This window comes from Pleurodeles waltl, chromosome 1_2 (genome assembly GCF_031143425.1).
Source record: "Pleurodeles waltl isolate 20211129_DDA chromosome 1_2, aPleWal1.hap1.20221129, whole genome shotgun sequence".
Taxonomy (NCBI): Eukaryota; Metazoa; Chordata; class Amphibia; order Caudata; family Salamandridae; genus Pleurodeles; species Pleurodeles waltl.
This window is the reverse complement of record NC_090437.1, coordinates 511,384,118-511,404,120: the sequence shown is the minus strand read 5'-3', so window position 1 is coordinate 511,404,120 and position 20,003 is coordinate 511,384,118. Positions and strand designations below refer to the sequence as shown.

Sequence of the window (20,003 nt, the reverse complement as noted above, 5' to 3'; positions counted from 1 at the left end):
AAACTTTCAATAAAATAGCATCCTTAACCATAGTCGCACTCCACTCACCCACAGAGATGCCTCCATTACACGCTGTTATGGCATCGCCAGCAGCCACTACACATTCAGTGTCATGGTCAGGTCACTCTGTTGGCGGCTCCATGCCCGCATACCTACCGGAACTTAAACTTTGCTGAGCCTTCAGCACTGGGGTTAGACGATATCCCCAATGTGCAATGGGCCGGAATCCAGCGGTGGGACAATAAAAACCTGCTCCAGCCTCCCATAGCGCTTGTCACTCTGTTTTCGGTTCCATTCCTGCATACCTACCGGAACCTGAACTTTGCCGAGCCTTTAGCTCTGGGGTGGAACTAAATACCCCAGTGTACAAAGGGGCCAGAATCCAGGGCAGGACGATAAAAACCCACTCCAGCCTCCTGCAACGCGGATCACTCTTTTGCATACCTACTGGAACCTGAACTTTGCTAAGCCTTCATCTCTGGGGTGGGACTACATCCCCCAGTGTGCAATGGGGTCAGAATCCAGCCTAGGACGATAAAAAAGCAGTCTCCCGCAGCGTGGGACGAGCCCAGTCATGCGCCCGGGTGAAGACCGGGCGAAAACGAGCCCATCTTTGCCCGTCATCAACTGGAAGAGTCTAGGCTTGGACACCCCTCCTGGCTTCCACTGCTTTAATCTTTATTGCTCCACCTTGGTGTAATAATGCTGCACAAAAGTACTGTGTTCTTTTGTTATTGCTGTTGCTCTCCCTATAAAGTGTTGTGAGAAAGTAGCCTCTTTCTGGCAGGGGGAACCCCATTTTTGGCCTGTTTGTCGGTGTGTTTCAACTGTGTCACTGGGATCCTGCTAGCCAGGACCCCAGTTCTCATCGTTTGTGGCCTACTTGTCAGTTTGTTTCACTGTTTTTGTCAGTATACTTAACTGTGTCACTGGTGTCCTGCTAACCAGAACTCCAGTGCCTATGCTCTCTCTGGTTCAAAATGTGTACTTACATACTGGTAACCCAGTAGTTCACTCCAAATTGGCATACTGCCCCCCCATTATAAGTCCCTAGTATATGGTACCTAGGTACCCAGGGCATTGGGGTTCCCGAGGATTTTTATGGGCTGCAGCATTTCTTTTGCCTCCCAAAAGGAGCCCATACAAAGGCCTATACAGGACTGCCATTGCAGCCTGTGTGAAATAGTGCATGCACTTTTTCACAGCCATTTTCACTGCACCAGGTCACTTATAAGTCACCTATATGCCAGGCCTTTAGACCCTGAAGGCTGGGTGTAAAGTACCTGTGTGTGAGGGCACCCCTGCGCTAGCAGAAGTGCCCCCACGTTGTCCAGGCCCATTTTACCGGACTTCGTGAGTGTGGGGACTCATTTTTAAGTGTGCACTGCACATAGGTCAATACCTATGTACAGCTTCACAATGGTAACTCCGAATTTGGCCATGTAAGGTGTCTAACAACTGTGAATTGTACCCCAATACTGATTCCAGTATTGGTTGCACAATGCCATGCACTCTGAGGGCTCCACAGTGGACCCCCAGTAATGCCATACCAGCCTTCTGAGGTTTTCCAGGCAGTCCTAGCTGCTGCCACCTCACAGACAGGCTTCTGCTCTCCTGGGGCTTGAGCAGCTCAATCCCAGGAAGGCAGAACAATGCATTTCCTTTAGGAGAGGGGTATTACACCCTCTCCCTTTGGAAATAGGTGTTACAGGCATGGGAGGGGTATCCTCCCAGAGCCTCTGGAAATGCTTTGAAGGTCACAGATGGTGCCCTCTTTGCATAATCCAGTCTACACCGGTTCAGGGACCACCAGTCCCTTCCCTGGCGCGAAACTGGACAAAGGAAAGAGGAGTGACCACTCCCCTGTCCATCACCACCCCAGGGGTGGTACCCAGAGCTCCTCCAGAGTGTCCCTCGGTTTTGCCATCTTTGATTCCAAGTTGGTGGGGCACTCTGGGAGCATCTGAGTGGCCAGTGCCAGCAGGTGACATCAGAGACCCCTCCTAATAGGTGCTTACCTGGTTAGGTGACCAATCCCCTTCTCAGGGCTATTTAGGGTGTCTTCTCTGGGTGTTTCTTCAGATTTGGATTGCAAGACTCTAGCAGGAGGTGGCTTGGGTCCCCTTTCCAGACAACAGGCGTGGATACAGCAACACGGGTGGTGGACTAAAGTGACTCCATAAGTCCCAACATTCAGCTGTCCAACCTTGGTGGAGGTAAGAGCTTGCCTCCCCACGCAAGACAGTACCCCCATGCAACGCTTGACTTGCAGTTGCCAAGGCTTGTGTGTGAACTTCCAATAAGTTCTTCATGCACAGCACAGCGTAGGCCTCCAGCACTTCATCCTGTGACGCACAGCTTCCTGAGTTGTTCTCCGGCGGTGTGGGATCCTTTGTGTCGTGCTGCGTGGGCCTCCTTTGTCCCCGTGCTGTGGGACTCCTGTGCGTGCTGCAAGGTCTTCTGAGGGCTCTGTGAGTTGCTGAGATCCCACTTTGTCTACCCCTCCTGGGGAGAGGCCACTAGGTCCCTCCTGGACCCAGGACGCACCATTTTCCGCCAACTGCGTTTTTGCATGAGCCAAGGCTTGTTGGCGGAATCCAGTGACACAAACCAGACTGCATTCATCCATCCGGCGTGGGATATCTTCTGCACCAACCAGGAATCAATTGTTGGTGTCTTGCAGTCTCTTCTGGTTCATGCTCTTTTTTCTATCACAACTTCTAGTGTGTTTTAGGAAACGTGCTGTGTTTTACTCCTGCTTTCCTGGGCTCTGGGGTGGGGTATTTTACTTACCTTTGGTGTTTTCCTTCACTCCCAGCGCCCCTCTACACACTACACTTGCCTAGATGGGAAACCAACTTCTGCATTCCACTATTTTAGTATACGGTTTGTGTTCCCACTAGGCCCATTGCAACCTATTGTGATTTTCGCTATTTGCACTGTTTTCCTACTGTGTACTTACCTGTTCCTGGTTAATAGTGTATATATTGTGTAGTTTACTTACCTCCTGTGGGGTGGGGGTATAGTCTCCAAAGTATTTTTGGCATTGAGTGACTAAAATAAAGTACCTTTATTTTTGTAACACTGAGTATTGTCTTTGATGTGTGTAAGTACTGTGTGACTCCAGTGGTATTGCAAGAGCTTTGCATGTCTCCTAGTTCTCCTTGGCTGCTCTGCCTACAGCTACATCTAGACAGCCTGGCTTCTAGACCCTGACTACATTTCACTAATAATGGATAACTGGTACTGGTATAATGTGTAAGTACCTTTGGTACCCACTACAAACCAGGCCAGCCTCCTACAAGTGTGCTTTCCAGTTATCTTTAGAAATATGGGGAAGCTGAAAGTTCTACCAGTAGCTTTGAGGTTTTCTCAAGTACATACTTCCGCCACTATTGACAGCTTTTTGGTTCGGGCGTTTGATGTAATTTTTAAAGAGATTCAACTGGCTGAAAAAACACGGTCTCTCACTGTCAAAGATATGGTTCCCCTACTTACACCATCCTCTCCCTTATTCCCACTGCCTCCCACATTGGCTTTTTGGTGGAAGTTCATCCTACCTTAGCGCTTGCACCTCTAGTGTAGGAAACGAGGATGCTATGGGCAGTGGTGATAGGTCAAGTAGAGTGCACAACCCAGTGCCGTCCTGGAAGTATTCACTCCTAAATTTGACAGGATCCATTCATCCACAGTCAGTCATAGCATACAGACCAGCCCCTTTATGGGAATAGGTTTATGGTTTTCTCATGCCTGAAGGACACTGATTGACAATGGGCAGGGAAGTGTGGCTTTGCCAAGGTCTCGGATAGTAGGGGCCCTTTACGTCCATTTAACACTTTGCCCAGCATTACTCCTACTCCTTGTGCCTCAGCATTCCTCGATAGCAATGGGCTTCCCCAAAATGTGCCAAACTCTCCTCTCATGCCTGACTTGATTGATGCCTTTCAAGTATCCAGCTTTACAGGGAGTTATGCTTCTGTCTCTAGCTCCCCCTTACCCATGCATAACCTAGCTGCTCAGGATGCCGTCTCACCAAGCCCCTTTAACATCCATCCTAAATCGTTTGACTTGAATATACCTGACCTTTCTGTGAAATCCCAGTGTGATAACTTAGGTTCATCTGGTTTATTGTGTACTGGTAATGATTTCTTAGTCCCTACTGTTGTAAGTAGTGTAGTTACGGAGCTAGGAAGCAGTTTTCATCTGTCTCTAAAACTCATTTTCCATCGCTGACCACAGTGGTTTCTTAGAATGTGGCATATTTGGACAAGCATCAGACGTGCAAATCTGATCCTTGCTGGAGACTTCAATACTGCGTTTGAGCGCCTTGACATGGAAGACATTGAAATCACGACAGAGGAGGATGAAACATGGGCTATTCCACGGTAGGAGCTTGCCCCAGTTAAAAGATTGATCCAGGCCACCCTCCAATTAAAAGCGTTCGCTATTGAACTGGTTGTTAGGGCCACCAACGAACTCACAAAATCTGATTCTAATGGGGCGTATACATTTGACAATCATCTGTAAAAAAAAAAAAAGTTGCATTTATTACATTTTGGTTCACCTAAGACTGTGGTCCCAAGTTGATGACATGATTGTACGAGAAAGAATGGAGAGGGACCACAATCCTTTGTGCCTTACGTTGCTTGCATTGTTTGATAGGCATACAGTTGAGCTTTCAACTTTAATTAGCACTAGTGATGTTCACATGGCTGATAGTCATTGCCTCAAATTGCGCAAGGCTGTCACAAAACCAGAAATCTTTTTAAGCATTAGGAAAAATGTGAAGGCGACATTGACCACGATTACAGAAAGTAAGGTAAAGGAGGTTGAACTTATAGATTTTAAAGAGTTATATAATTTGTTGTTCCAGGATTTAGCAGCTCATTTATCATAAGAAAGAAGTCCCCCCAAGAAGGAATACATGGCTCACCATCAAGTGTAGGCAATTAAGATGAAAAAAGTGTCTATGAGTTTGGTTGCTAGGAAGAAACATAAATGTGTTTTGTTGCTTGCTAATGAGTGGGATAATATCAGATGGCGGGACCTTACGGATGCATGTTCATCCCGGCATCATTTGCACTTCTGGAAGCTGGTCACCAGTTGCACGCACTCTTTGGGGTTTGATGCAAAACCACATCCCATCTTCTGAATGGTTTACTCACTTTCCGACCCACATGCTGGATACTAGAGTCTCATCAGGACAACAAATGACCTGGGTAATGGTGAAGGCTGGAATTACTAAAGCCTCAGCTGGATGTTGAATATTGGTATCACTGTCTGACCCAGAATAGTGCTTTTGTTACCTTAATATAAGAGCAGGGTAGACTGGCAGCATCTTCCCACAGTGGGGAACGCTGTATTTTCTTAATTTTAAAGTCTGGGTACAGAACATCCAATATTCAACATGTTAATCAGACAAGACTTCTTTGAATATGTTTTAAAATCAATGTATTGACAAGCATACTTTAAAACTTAATAAGAGGCTGTCTTTGTGAGATACACCAAAGATCACAGAACTATAAGTGATTTCTTTATTGCTTCATAGTGTGGTGTGTCTTTTCTCACTTGGGGATCACTTTTTTCAAATATCACTCATTGTTTATTTTCCTAAAGTATGATTATAAAAATGATTCACCATAATATGCTGATTCAGCTTCCAAAACAATAAAAACACGTATTTCACATATGTGTTGGTACTGGATTCAGTGGACCTTTTTTGAAAGATTCTAGACAGATGATTTTCGTCTTCATTTAAGAATTTTTTGTATGAGTTAACCAGTGGCAAGCTTTTTTCTGCTACAATATTTAAATTAATTGACAGTGAGTTTCGTGTGGATATGTTTTGTGATAATTATACCCAGGTTCACGTGGACATTCTGGGATGCTCTTGTATTTGTTTAGTGATCTATCAAGGGGCAGCTAGTGCAGGTTGGCACAGACAACTCCACCACCATGAGGTGCTGCAACAAGCAGGCAGGAGTTTGGTCTTGGGTCCTTTGACAGGAGCCTTTGCGTCTTGGGAGGTGGCTGGAGTTCCAGGCCATTTGTCTGGTTGCCAACCACTTGACGAGGTCCCTGAACAGCAGAGCGGATAAACCGAGCAGGTTATTTATTTACAAATAGAGGTGACGCAGGTTGTCGTCCACCATTGTGGGAAAACCTGGCTACATCTTTTCACCATCAAATGCACAGTTTCAATTATTTTACGCTTTGGTGTTTCCAGGTGAACACTCATTAGGATATGTGTTCGGCTGCAATGAAACAAAGGACTCTTGTATGACTTCCCACCACTTCTTTTCCTACCTCACGTTCTGAAGATAAAGAAAGACAGGGCCCAAGTCATCCTGGTGGCCCCTGATTGGGGCAGGAGAATGTGAAACACAGAAATCCTGAGCTTCTGTTTTTCAGTCAGTTTGCCACTTCGGAAAGACCTCTTTTCTCAGCAACAGGGCAGAGACCTCCACCCAAATTTACGCATTTTACACCTCCATGTGTGAAAAGTAAGCTGTGGTACTTGACTGACTGAGATGGTGGATGGCATCCTTGCCACAAAATCCATTTGTGACCTGGTACGGTGCCTGGAATGCAGACCTGTTACAGACAAAGCCTTCATATGTAGTTTTATTAGTTTTGTCATTAGTCCTAGAAGCTCTTGCAGTGAGCGATGCTAAAGGTTATCAGATAAAGAACAAAATGCTGAGCACTGTCATGCAGTCAACCCCCATGTCAGAGATCTGGGCCTGAATCCATTGGAACGATTACAGTACCACCAATGTCCCAAAAGCCATTTTTTCATTAGTGCCAGAATTCACTGTGATCTGCCAGTAGCCACATCGAAGGTGCTCAACCATCTTTCATCACCTAGTTTTGCCACAAGTTTATCTACCTTGAGATATGATGGGCATCTCTCTTTATGACCTCATCGAGGCTATGGTAGTCCACACAAAAGTGCAAGTCAGTGGTACATTGTTTGGAAGCCAGCACAACTTAACTTTCCCATGAAGTCTGTGAACTTTTTTAGTTGCCTTAAGGTCTATCATCTTGGCTGCAGTCTTGGCCAGTGTCTGTCATCCTGTCAGTGCTCTCTTTACACAATTACTTTTCCCAGAGATGATGATGTGTGTGCACATTGGTGTCAATCTTTGTGTCTGTGGGAACAGGTTTGTGAATTGTCTCAGTGCGGACTAAAATGCCTCCAGTAAAGTGGGTTTCAGGTCTGAAAGAGTCAGTTCCCCCCCCCCGTCCCCCCCCCCCCCCCTCTTTACTAATCCATCCCTGGAGTCTCAACCCCTAAATAGAGAGGATTCAACCTGTTGATATGATATAACCGATGGGGTTCATGACTACTATCCCAATCAAGCAAATAGTTTGTCATTGCACGCCTCAAAAAGTAATAGATCCCTCCATTTGTTCCTCAGAGCTCTAGGAATTGAAGATGTCATTATGAGGATTCCTGTCCTCTTTGCTAGGCAATAAGTGTTGCCTTTTGATCATACCACTCCTTTTAGCAACATCTGGTCAAAATGAAGGATACTGTTCACCTTGTGCATCAACTTGGCCAGGCAAATAACCTATCACATTGTGTTTAGAAAATCTCGGGTTCCCTTTCCAATCCTCTTTCACAAAAATAAATGGTCCGGGGACAGAGCTACCTCTACAAATTTTAAGTAGGCTTTTCTCTAACCCTTCACCTATTTTACTCCCCTGTAGTCAGGTTTCCAAGCCCTCTTTTCTACTGAAACCTCCCTCACTCATATTGCTGATCTCACTACGTTCACCCACCATACCAGTCTACTTCCTATCCTCAAACTTCTGAACATCCCCTCCAAACTTTTTGTTTGAACATTCTCTGCCACTTGCCGCTTACTGCTTTCAGCATAAATCATTTACCAGTTGATGTCACAAAGAGTACAGTCTTTGGCCTTCTGCTTTTCCCTCTTTATTCTATGCGTCTTGATAGAGTTGTCTGCTTCTTTGTTTTTTATTTTATCTCTATGGAAATGTCCCTCAAATCTTTTCCTATCCAACTTTCACTCCCACCCTTCAAAATCAGGTAGCCCCTGTCTTATAGCCACACAACACTAAATGTCTCTCTGCTTTATCATACTGAACTTTTCTAGGACTAATTTTGTCTATTTCCTTGGTTAGTCTCTTTACGCCTACCCTCCCTGAAACCTAAAACTCTATATACTACCCTTTACCCCTACCTGAACACTAAAAGCCTTTACAACACATTACCCATCCCAGTAACCTAAAAAACCCTTGAGACCCCTTATCCATATCCATTCCTGAACACTAAATCCCTTTCACTATGCTTTACCCTAACCATTCCTGAACCCTAAAAACCCATACTACCCCTCACCGTTACCCACTCCTAAAAACCCCTACCTCCCCAAACCTTAACTCCCTATTGGTCTCTAAACCCAAATAACCCTTTACTACCCCTTACTTCTACAGTGACATTATAGTTATGTATGGTAATGAGATCTTAGCATACGTTAAAAATAAAACGGAACATTCACTGAAAAAAACAAAGTTTAAAGTGATGTTATACCTAGGAGTTGTAATGAGATAAGTGAAGTTAAAAAACAGAAAGAAACAGAAATTTGCCAGTTATATTTTAGGGAACTGACTATACCTTTCCCAGATAAGTGCCACTCTCAAGAGTTTCAAAGGGCGTGGTCTTTGTAGAAAGAAAGGAAGACAGTGATTTCAACCAATCAGAAGTTTCATGTCTGTGACACTGGTCTCACGGTACTCAGCGACACAACCACTATACTACAACGAGATCGCAAAACACAATGAAGAGGTATTTTTAATACAAGAAACGCTAAGGATAGTCATACTGTGGCGCATTTAAATACCTCTAACTTCAAATTTAAAAAAACAATTATTGTATCATACTACAGACAACATTTATAATTTTACAATGGTCTTGGAAACTGGAACAGGACCTATAAACATCTCCACGCTGCTGCGTTGTCGCTGGCTATGGTGGTATTGTGATAGTGGTTACAAAAAAAACACTTAAGGGATCCTCAAAATGTGGCCTCGGTAGAAGACATTTGCCTTTGAAGTTATCCAAAAATCGTATAACAGTAAACACAACATTTAAAAATTTTACAGCGGTCTTGTTGTAGTAGCACAAAACCTGAAACAGGATGTACACAGTATGTCGGAGTTCCTGCGAGGGCTTGTCACTGGCTGCGTACCACTGTACAACATAAAGAGAAAACAAATAACTAGATATATATTACAAAACAATGTTGTAAATAAGTTGAAAAATATAAAATTAAAAATTAACATTATAACATTTTTCAACATAATTCTAGACTTCAGGTTAAATATCCTTGGCACAAAGGTTAAAGGGACATTACAGTTAGGTAAAAATTTAAAATATAACTCACACTACAAAAAAAACCTTAGACATTTGCTAAAAAATCAGATGTTTAAAGTGATGTTATAGTTGGGTAGAAATATCACTCATTGTGTGTTGTTTTAAACTTATAAAAAACACTGAAATTTGGCAGTTTTAGTTAACTGAGCTAACTATAACTTGTGTCCCCACCATGCACTGCTATGACCTTGCATATTACATCACTCATGACATATTAAATGACATTATTGACATTACTGATGACACCTCAAATGACATCATGGTTGACATCACTAATGACATCAAGCAGTCACTGTGACAGCATCCTATAGCGGTTGTGAACTTGAAGTAATTCAACACCCTACACCTGTGGCCAGTTTTCTATCATCTATGACTCAGTGCCATTTTATGGAAGCTTGTACCATAGTTCCTGTGGGAGTACTGCAGTAACTCACTGAAGAGTTGTGCTCTGTCCTGCGGGAGTTCAGCAGTACCTGCGGCCTGGATTTTTTTATTTATTTTAACCTCTGCATGGGGTCCCTCTGGGCCCCCCTCACAAGCACCTGGGTGTCAGGATGTCATTATCATGCATACTGATGCACTTAAAACAATAAAATCAGGGCACGGGTATAGAGTCCTGTAATGGGGCCACAAAATTTTCTTCACAATTGTGACCAGCTAGTCAGATCACTCTGTACTGCTGTACCACTATCAAAATGGCCGACGGGAGAAAAAGCTCCTTCAGCCAATCAGAAAGGCCTATTTTTGTAATATTCAGTACTTCTGGATTACTGAAAGTCCAAACTAAAATGTTAACTGCTTCATGCCCAACCCAAGCCCCAAATGCTAATTTCTCGAATACGGGTGAGCAAATTTACACCAAATCATAAAAACACACTCACCGAGGACAGTTCTAACTTTTTGACAAATTTGGAGTAATTCCGTTCACCCATTTTTTTCTGTATCAGAGAGCAAAGATTTTGATGGGACTTAGCATGGAAAATCAATGTTTCCTCCAACCCCCTTTTTTGGGGGGAGGGTCCCCCGGATCAGCACAAAACGTTCCATGAAGGATCCGAGATAACTGTGCCAAAGTCACTTGCGAAACAAAACATGCTTCCTATGAAAACTCTCACTTAACTGTTATTTACTAGTATTTAATGGCTTTCAGTCATGAAACTGAAGATTACAGTCAGAGAGATCCATCAGAAGTGATGGCCCTCTCTGGGCATATATGAACAAGGTGGTGGCAAGCAGAGAATGGTGGCATTTGAGGCCCGTGAAGTGAGAAAGTAAAAGTGAATTGTTGCAGCTCTGGTAGTAATGTAGCATGCAAGTTAACAGTATGTGTTGATTATGCTCTAGCTAGCAACATAGTTGCAGGCTTACAGTATCGGAGTTTGTCCTACTAAGATGGTTGCTGCTTTGGTGATCTATGATGGCAGGCAGTGGAGGATAGCATCAGATTTAATCTGCAACAGGTCTAATGCCCACTCAGGAAGAATGTCACCTGACGTTTGTCACAGCAGGCTGTGGGGTCGCTCTGAATGGGGGTAAACTGACCACCCTATGTAGATATCTGGCTATTGGAGTGGCGAAGTACAAAAGTGAGCAAGGGTTAGCAAAACAAAAAAAACAGTGAAATTCGCCAGTTGTACGTAACTGACATAGGAATAATTTGCACCACTATAGATTTCAGATCTCATCAGTGATGTTATAGGTAATGCCCTAAGCAGAGCATCACAGCACTCCAAAGTATACTTATGTCAGTTACGGATAACTTGTGAATTTCCCTGTTTTGTTGGTTTTGAAACAGTAGTGTTTTTTTCAGGGAATCCGTGAGGTTTGTTTTTTTTAAAGTAAATTAAAATCTTATTATTTTTTTCACGAATAACTCCACTTTAACACCAGAGCAACAGCAAAGGCTAGAGCTGCACTCCGGCCTGACTGTGAGGTTGTTGATCTTCCTGACACAGTCCTGGAATATGGTTCTTACTCCTTCTGGTGCACACAGCTCCTTCTTGTTAAAAGGCAAACTTGCATACCTGGCTCATAAGGTCCACTGTTTGCAGTGTTAAAGACAGTTGGTTACAAAACAACTGGCCTCTTGGATTTAATGTTACACTTGACATTTGGGAGGAATTGATTCATTATTACATTTTGGTACAGTCCTATCTCATGTAAACGAGTATACCAAAATTTACACTTTTACTTTGGTTCCTTGGGCAACAGCTGGCATACCCTAACATCCCTTGGGTTTGCATATCATACCCTTGCACTCCAATTACCAATTGGCGACTGTTGCTAAGTTTTCCTTGGCACAACAGGATGTGGGAGTGGTGTGCCGTCCAGCTCCTTTCTTGCGATGTTAACAGTGGTTATACCCTTCTCAGTAGTCCTTTTATGGTCTTCCTTCTTTCGAGGCGCAGACCGACCTGATCGAATTTGTTTGATTCTGGGAAGAAAGAAAATAAAGAGGGTTGTTCTCAAAACTAGATTGTTTGGTACATAAACAACTCATAACATACATAAGAGGCCTGGCCCAGGCCAAAAGCAATTACTTGTTCACCTCCTTACTAGAACCTTTTACCTCACACAACAAATCTTTGCCACCTTGGAAGCCTTTACAATCCCGAGTTGCCTCACTATTGGAGCACCAGCCTCTAAAGCCTTCTGTGATGCCCAATAAGGCATAGACATTTCTTCTTTACAATCCAGGGGAGCTATGTTGAGTGAGTGACGTGCAGACTGTGCAACATCCTGGGAAGAGTATTCAATGTCCTATCTCCTGTGACTGGGTGGGTCCTGCTAAAGTTGAGGTTAAAGCCTCACTTGAGAAGCTCTTAATATGGATCGCTTGTTAATCCCTGCCTAGTAAGCAACCTGAGATTCCTTGCTCCAACAATGACAAGTAGTGTCAGTTGCACCATTAACTGCTTCTTCATAATTGGCACTGTTCCTGGTCTGTGTAAGACACAGGGTGTCGCTCTATTATTGAAGAACGTCAACCTGACCTAGAAGACATATATATCTAGCCCCATAACACGCTGTTTGCAACTCCGTGCATGATAATCAAGTGGGCTGACTGCTCTCAAAATTTCTGGTATATTCTCATGCTCTAAGTCATTGACAGTTTGTTTACTCAGCATGTTGCCTGATAGAAACTGCAGTGGTTATGGCCCAGATGATACCATGTGACATCAGGGCTATCCTGGATGATGGCTATATGGATGGAATAACTTAACTGGACTTCTCTGCTGGTTTAAAACAATAAACATTCTGCACTGATTCAAGGATTAGTGCAGGTTTTTATCCTTGGCACAGTGGTTCAAATTCTTTTTAGAAAACTATTTTTACTCCCTTTCTGTGCTGCCTTTTGTGTCGTTGAGGACTGCAGTGCAATGTGAAATATTTCAGGGCTTCTCTCTGTTACCTGTGCAGTTTAATGTATACATGTGGCTCCTGTACCAGGTTGTTAGATCCTTTAAGTTAAGTGCAAGGTGCTCTCGTACGTTGATGACGCTTAGTTCTTTACTTGGCTTAAAGTGCAGGCAGACGTTTCTAACTTGGACTTGGAAGTTCTTTATCGGCCATCCGGCACTGGGTGAACCACGGCATTCTCAAATTAAATGTAAGCAAAACTAAGCTGTTTTTGACTGGCAATCACAAGGCTTGTAGGAGCTATGCATTATGACCTGCTGCCATGGGTACTTCTCTCATGATCATGGTGAAGGTGAAATTCCGGGGGCTGTCCAGGACCAGGATTTAATTTTGCCGGCCCAGATCAATGCAGCAGCTAAGTCTTATTTTTATGTTTTCTAGTAATCAGGAAAGTACTGTGGTCTATCCAAACCACATTTATGCCACAATGGGTATCTCATTCATGCATACTCTAATGCCTTGACTATTGTAACAGGTTATATATTGGTCTTCCAAAATATGCACTGGTTAAACTGCTAAGCAACCATGTGGCATGTGAGCAGGTTTGACTATGTATCTTTATCGTGCGGAAGTTTGCACTGGTTGGGCGTGGACCAGTGAATCTAGTCTAAGCAACTTTTCATCATTCAGTAATGCTTTTACAGAAAAGGTCCTTCACATTTAGATTGCTATTTCTGTTGTGTTTTCCTGTCAATTCTTTCTGCTCTGAGAGTAGCTTTCTGAGAGTCTCTAGTATTTCCAGAGCTCACTATGGGGGCCTATTAGAAATGGGGTCTTTGGTTGGCAGTCAGGTTACCCCCTATCCAAGCAAGAATCCTCACTCTAGCCAGGGTAAGTCACACACAATCCAAATTATCCTGTGCCCACCCTCTGGTAGCTTGGCACTGAGAAGTCAGGCTAAATGTAGAAGGCAATGTGTAAAGTATTTTTGCAGTCAATCATACAATAACACCATATAGCACCACAAAAATACACCACACAGTGTTTAGAAAAATATATAATATCTATCTTGATAAATGCAGGTCAAAACGATTAAAATGCAATAAATATATGTTGAGATATCACTGAAAAGTGATACAAAGTGTCTTAAGTCTTTTAAAAGCAAACAAAGTCTCTTTCAAGCACAAAGTACCTGGTTCGTGTGAAAAATCTCCGCAAAGAACTGCAGATGAGGAGATGCGGGGAAACAAAGGGGTGTGCGTCGATTTCTCGTGCCTCACACTGCGATGCGTTGTTTCGTTTTCACGCAGGGACGGCTATGGGTCAATTTCCGGCGCTCCGTCGTAGATCCTCTTCGGGTTGCGGGGTTTTCAGACGCCCCGGGGATGATGCGTAGATTTCCTGCGCTGGCAGGACGAAGTCACAGAAGCTGCGTCGATCCGCACGGCAGGCGCTGCATCGATTCCTCTCTGGAAGTCGAGCTGCATCGTTCCGGCTCAGCTGTGCGTCGATCCAGTGGGCTGTGCGTTGAATTTCCGGTCGCAACGCTGGTGCTACATCGATCTTCTTGTTGTGAAGTCGGGCTGCGTCGTTCTGGTTCGGCGTGCAGTGACATTTTCACCGCAGTGCAGGCTGTGCGTCGTTTCTGGCATACTGTGCGTCAAATTTCGCCGTCCAAGGAGTCCTTCTTGTAGAGATGAAGTCTTTTTGGTCCTGAGACTTCAGGGAACAGGAGGCAAGCTCTATCCAAGCCCTTGGAGAGCACTTCTTCACCACAGCCAGAGAGAAGCAAGGCAGCAGGGCAACAGCAAGGCAGCAGTCCTTCACAGAAAGCAGACAGGTGAGTCCTTTGGGCAGCCAGGCAGTTCTTCTTGGTAGGATGCAGGTTCTGGTTCAAGTTTCTTCTCCAGGAAGTGTCTGAGTTGGTAGGGGCAGAGGCCCTTTTTAAATACCCAAATGTGCCTTTGAAGTGGGGGAGACTTCAGAGTGGCTTAGAAGTGCACCAGGTCCCCTTTCAGTTCAGTCCTGTCTGCCAGGGTCACAGTCTTAATATTTCGTTTGGCTCCAGCAACCCACTTGGGGCAGAATGAAAAAATTGCAGGACTACCACAACCAGCATGCACTGTTACTCACTTGAGAGGCCCACTGGGGCGGACTGGTATTTAAAGAGACTAATCAGGTGCCTGTAATTAGACAAGCTGAAGCCATGCCGGTCTTTTCACTAAGAGAGAAATGCCTGGAACACTTCCAGCACTGGCTGCACCTACGAGGGTGAAACACTTTTATATTTTTCTCTCCTGATGAAGGGATTGACCCAGAAACACGTGTTCAGAGATGATTTTATAACCTAAGGCCTGGAATAATGAAACTGCTTAAAGAATTCACTGTGAGTTGCTGGCTTTGCTTTTTCTTCCCGTTTATATAACCTGTTGGAAGTGCGCTTTCACATGAGGACAACTTCGTTTTTGAGAGATATATATATATATAGATCTGTATTTTTTTGGTAGTTGTAGGGGTTCCTTGGGGGCCAAAATGGCCCTCTGGGAAACCCTACAACTACTAAAAAAAACGATTGCCCCCACAGGGGGTCGCCCTGCCCACGGACGATCCCCTGTCAATTTCTTTCTTTTTTTTTTAATTAGCCCCTGGGGCTGGTGCGATCGCGCCCCACCAGGTGGCACCAACCTTGAAATAAAAAAATATGGCCCGGGGGCGGGGGCCGGCCAATTTTCCAAGGGGGGCCGACCCCCCCCCCCCCAAGTGAAATCCCTGGTGTCTAGTGGTGTTTCCTGGCCCTCAATCGCACCTGAGCTGCGAGTCTCCCCTTTCATACGAGGCCTTCCCGAACGTGGGGAAGGCCGTTTGGGGCCAATTTCCCCATCAAAGCAGGAAGCAGCCCTACAGCCGCTTCCTGCTCCGATGGGGAAAACAACAATATGATGTTAGTGAGCCGCTGGGGAGACACGGAAGAGCTTCTGTGTCTCCCAGGGGTTTAAAAAAAAAAATCCTTGGGTGCGACGCACCTGAGGATTTTCTAACCCCCTCCCTGGTGTCGGCCACTGGTCGTGACTCGCACCAGGGAAGTAGTGCGGGCGTCTGCCAGTGGCCGATGTCCACACTTAACGGGTTAAGGGGGTCTTATTTGTAGAAAAAGGGGAGTTTTAGGCTTGGCAAGTACTTTTAAATGCCAAGTCGAATTGGGCAGTGAAACAGCACATACAGGCCTTGCAATGGCAGGCCTGAGACAAGGTTAAGGAGATACTTAAGTGGGTGGCAAAATCAGTGCTGCAGGCCCACTAGTAGCATTTAATCTACAGGCCCTGGGCACATATAGTGCACTCTGCTAGGTACTTATAAGTAAATTAAATAGTTCAATTGGGTATGATCCAATGTTATCATGTTTAAAGGGAGAGAGCATATGCACTTTAGCACTAGTTAGCAGTGGTAAAGGGTGCAGAGTCTTAAAACCAGCAAAAACAATATCTAAAAAGTGAGTGAAGGGAGGCAGGCAGGCAAAACGTTAGGGGTGACCACCCTAAGGCTGTCTGGTCTAACAGGGCCACTCTCTTATACTTGTGGTTCAGGCTGTGAAAAATCTTTCCTCCGAAACGTAAAACAGTTAAAGAATTACTTAGAATTTAGGAAGGCCCTAAAGACACACCTGTTCTTTGAGCCTGTTGTGCTCATGTTATGTTGATATCTTGATGCTCTGAGTCGTTTTGAGGTCTTGCTAAATCAGACAGCATTGTAATCAGTGTTCTGAGCATGGGCTTCATGTTTTTGGTTTTGTTTGGTTACGTAATATTGCACTGCTGATATCAAGACAATATTATTTCTTATATTTTACCCTCAGTTGTGAATTAGCACTTTGTGACTGCGTGTTCTGCACCTTTCTTTCTCTGCCTTTCTGTCGATCAAGCATACCCTTGCTTCAATTCCCTCACTGCGGCACCTTTCTCCCCACCAGTAATCATATTTTTTTCCCTCTGACACTACGCACTACTGTGGCTCCACGACTATTTGTTTTGCCAATGCTGTACCTTTTTAAAGACATTGGCAAATTCAAGAAATGTGGTCTGACAGGACTGGCAAAGTGACTGATTGGTTTTGCCAGTGCTTATTGTTACTTTGTTCCCCAGCACTGTGATGCCATGCTGTGCTGCACGCCACAAATTAAAAATAACAAAATTAGTAAAATCAAAATCAATTGGAACACAAAGGAATCCTTGAAATGAGTGTGAGTAGGGGACCAGTCACATCACCTGACCTATTATGGCTGACGCAGGAGGGCAAGAGGAAGGAGAGAGCAGTGGAAAGTGGCGTGCAGGAAAGAGAAAACCATTTACTTTCTGATACCACTATCCTAATGGAGTACTCTGCGAACTTAGGGCTTCCTATATAATGGGACAGTCCCCATTCTGTAGTACTGCATCTCCCAAGGACATTGCCCAGACCCACTTACACAGCAGGAAATGAGGTGGGCCAGCTATGCCATATTATATGGATTCTACCAGGGAGAGCCTGTAGGCCGCCCCTCCCCCCCTCCCTGGGGTGAAAACAAGAATGGCCTGTACCCTACAGCTATAAGTCATTTCCAGCTGCAAAGGATTGCAGGTGTGGTGCAGTGCAGTACGTCATAGTACAGGCTTGTGGCAGCCCTAGGTAAGGCATGTCACTGGACTTGTGGAAGACGTAGTCAGCAGTGAGGCTACAATATAGGTGTAAAACCACCTGAGCATCCTGCTGATGTGCTGTTTACATTGTCTGGTGAACTGAGTCTTGGAAATTCCAAAGTGAGAATGGGCAGGAAAAATCTACTTATACCCTTTCTGTATCGTAAGATACTTCATCCTTACTTACGTATTTTTCAGTGGGCTAGATTGTAGAGGCAAAGTAATGGTGTGTGAATGTAATTATGTATTTAGCTGTCCGCAAATTATAAGAGTGATATTAAACAATAAAAGCATTTTTAACAAAAAAGCCTTTCTGAAAAACGAAAATCTTCTGACACGAAGCTGGTCTTTGATAGTTTTCTTTTTTTTTCTTCCAGAACTGCTCCAGTGAACAGCCACTTACACATGCTACCAAGCTAACTGAGAAGAACTTCCCTAGTCCAACAGTGGGTTGAAAGGAAACATTCTCCTTATGGGGAAAACCTAAGACTGTACATGCACTGTCTTTTGCAAGACTTCTTGTTACCTCACACAGGGCCATTGGTTTGCTTCATTGTCACTCTCAGTCGCTTTCTTCAAATACCGTGCATGCGATGTTTCCTGTGACACCTCTTGTTACCTTACAGAAGGCTTAGGGGCTGCCCAATGCTTATCCGTCTGTTTGCAACCTCCACCCACCCTCCGTTGTCCGAGAGATCCCGCATCCTCATGCAGCTGTCCTCTTCCTCCCTCCATGTTATCTCAGGGGAGCACGTTGCTAAAAATAAAAAAGCACTATAGCACAGCTAGCGGACACCACTTCATAGTGATTTTTTCCTATTACTTTTGGCCAGGTGCACAGCAACCATGTTGCTATACAGCATGGCTACTTGACAGTGACAAAGCCAATAGCTCTAATAGGAAAGACCTATGGGCTTTGCCAATTAATTTTAGTATCTTCTGTACGGTTCAGTCCTGTCCACATGGCTTATTGGAATTAGATTTTTACAATATTATTTTAACTGTGATACGTGTGTAAAGAATATTTTAAATGTTAAATGTATTTATATATTTATATTTTGATAACCTGTTTAATTGTACTAAAGTTTTTGAAGGTTAACTCTTCTGCATGGCATACTTGGGGCTCCATTCGAAGTGGCATGTATTCCCATCTCTGAAGAAAGACCTCTGTTTTCAACCAAATCGATTACAACAGGCCTAGTATTTCTGGACACAAATCCAACTCCTGAGATCAGGTAAACTTATACCGGTAATCGGAGAAAACAGGCAGATAAAAGTGTGGTATTGGTATTAGCATCTCTTCCATGTTTTTCTCCATCCCATTCTCCAAACTTGGAAGGGTCCGACAATAGAGCAATAATATCGCCCAGTAGCAGTATACCCGATGGGGTATTTACCCTGCCGCTTGTAACGGGGGCGTGTGTGTCTTCTGGATAACGTACGTTGGTTTGTATATTTTGTGCAGGCTGTTTTAATGCAGAACTCTGAATATAATAAAGAAAAAATACTCCTATCGTGCATCGCCTGTGAGCTCATTCTTCTTTGTGACTGACCGAGGCTCATTACAGAATGTTAAAGGATTACAAGTGTTTGTGTTTTTATACTCTTGTGTGCTTTGCGGAGTTTACACAAACTATGATTCTACTGCTCTGTTAATTCGCGATGTGGTTTAATTTAAGCGCTGTCAGCCAAAATGTAACGTGTGCTAGAGAAGTACATATTCTAGCGAGGGAGGAGTTACTGCCGCTTTCTTAGACATTCACCTGCCACGCACGCCCTGTTGAAGTTGACCGCTTTTTCTGAAGACATTGGCACCTAACGGGCCTGTAGATAAAGGAACCTCTGAGTAGAGAACGAGGGCTCTAATTAAAATGGCCGCTGCCAAGTCGGCTATAGCGTCTTTAAATCTCAATCAACAATCCATTAGAACTCGGCGGGAGAGAAACGAAATCCTCGTTTAAGTGTATTTACCGAATCCCCACTCTCTTTCAAATGCTAAATCCTTTGCGGCATATGCCCCCTTCTTTCGCTCGCCTTTCTCTGAAGACTGGCGGCCGCTACTACACTTGTAAATATGAAAGATGCTAATCATATGACATATCACGTCTCAGTCGGGGCCTCGAATAAAGCCTTGAGATTTGGGATCAGTGCACCCGGACAACGGCTTCATCAGCCGGAAAGTTGGGTTTTTCTCCTTTCCTTCAACTCTCAATCCCCTCTTTGTCTGGCGGGAAACGCAGCCGCCATTGAGCCGCCCCGACCATATGGCCCCTCTATATTTTCTTAGTTGGATTCTGAATTGTTTCTGTGACTTGCAAGGTTTTTCTTCTGTCGTGGAAGGTTGTATAAAGAGACTGGGCGGGTCCTCTTGCTCCAGTGGGTCTCCGAGGCTCGGCGGTGTGTACTTCACGTGTTTGTTTCACACACACATGCGCACAGTATGCCCGAGCTATTGTATTATGCAGTCATACAGTGGAACCTCAAATCATAAGAATCTGCATCTCACCCCTCGTTTTGGAGCGCGTTGGTTTTTTGATGCTTATAAAACAGCAGTTAAGATCCACAAGACT

General features: G+C 44.3%; 1 protein-coding gene across 1 annotated transcript in view; it reads left to right on the top strand.

The window, feature by feature from the left end:
* The window catches only part of ZGRF1 (zinc finger GRF-type containing 1), a 554,924-nt gene extending 535,973 nt beyond the window's left edge, over positions 1-18,951 (top strand). Inside the window, exon 28 of the mRNA XM_069241594.1 lies at positions 17,811-18,951. The gene's annotated coding sequence lies outside the window, so the exon portion shown is untranslated. The remainder of the gene's footprint in view (positions 1-17,810) is intronic.
* Positions 18,952-20,003: the final 1,052 nt, after the last annotated feature.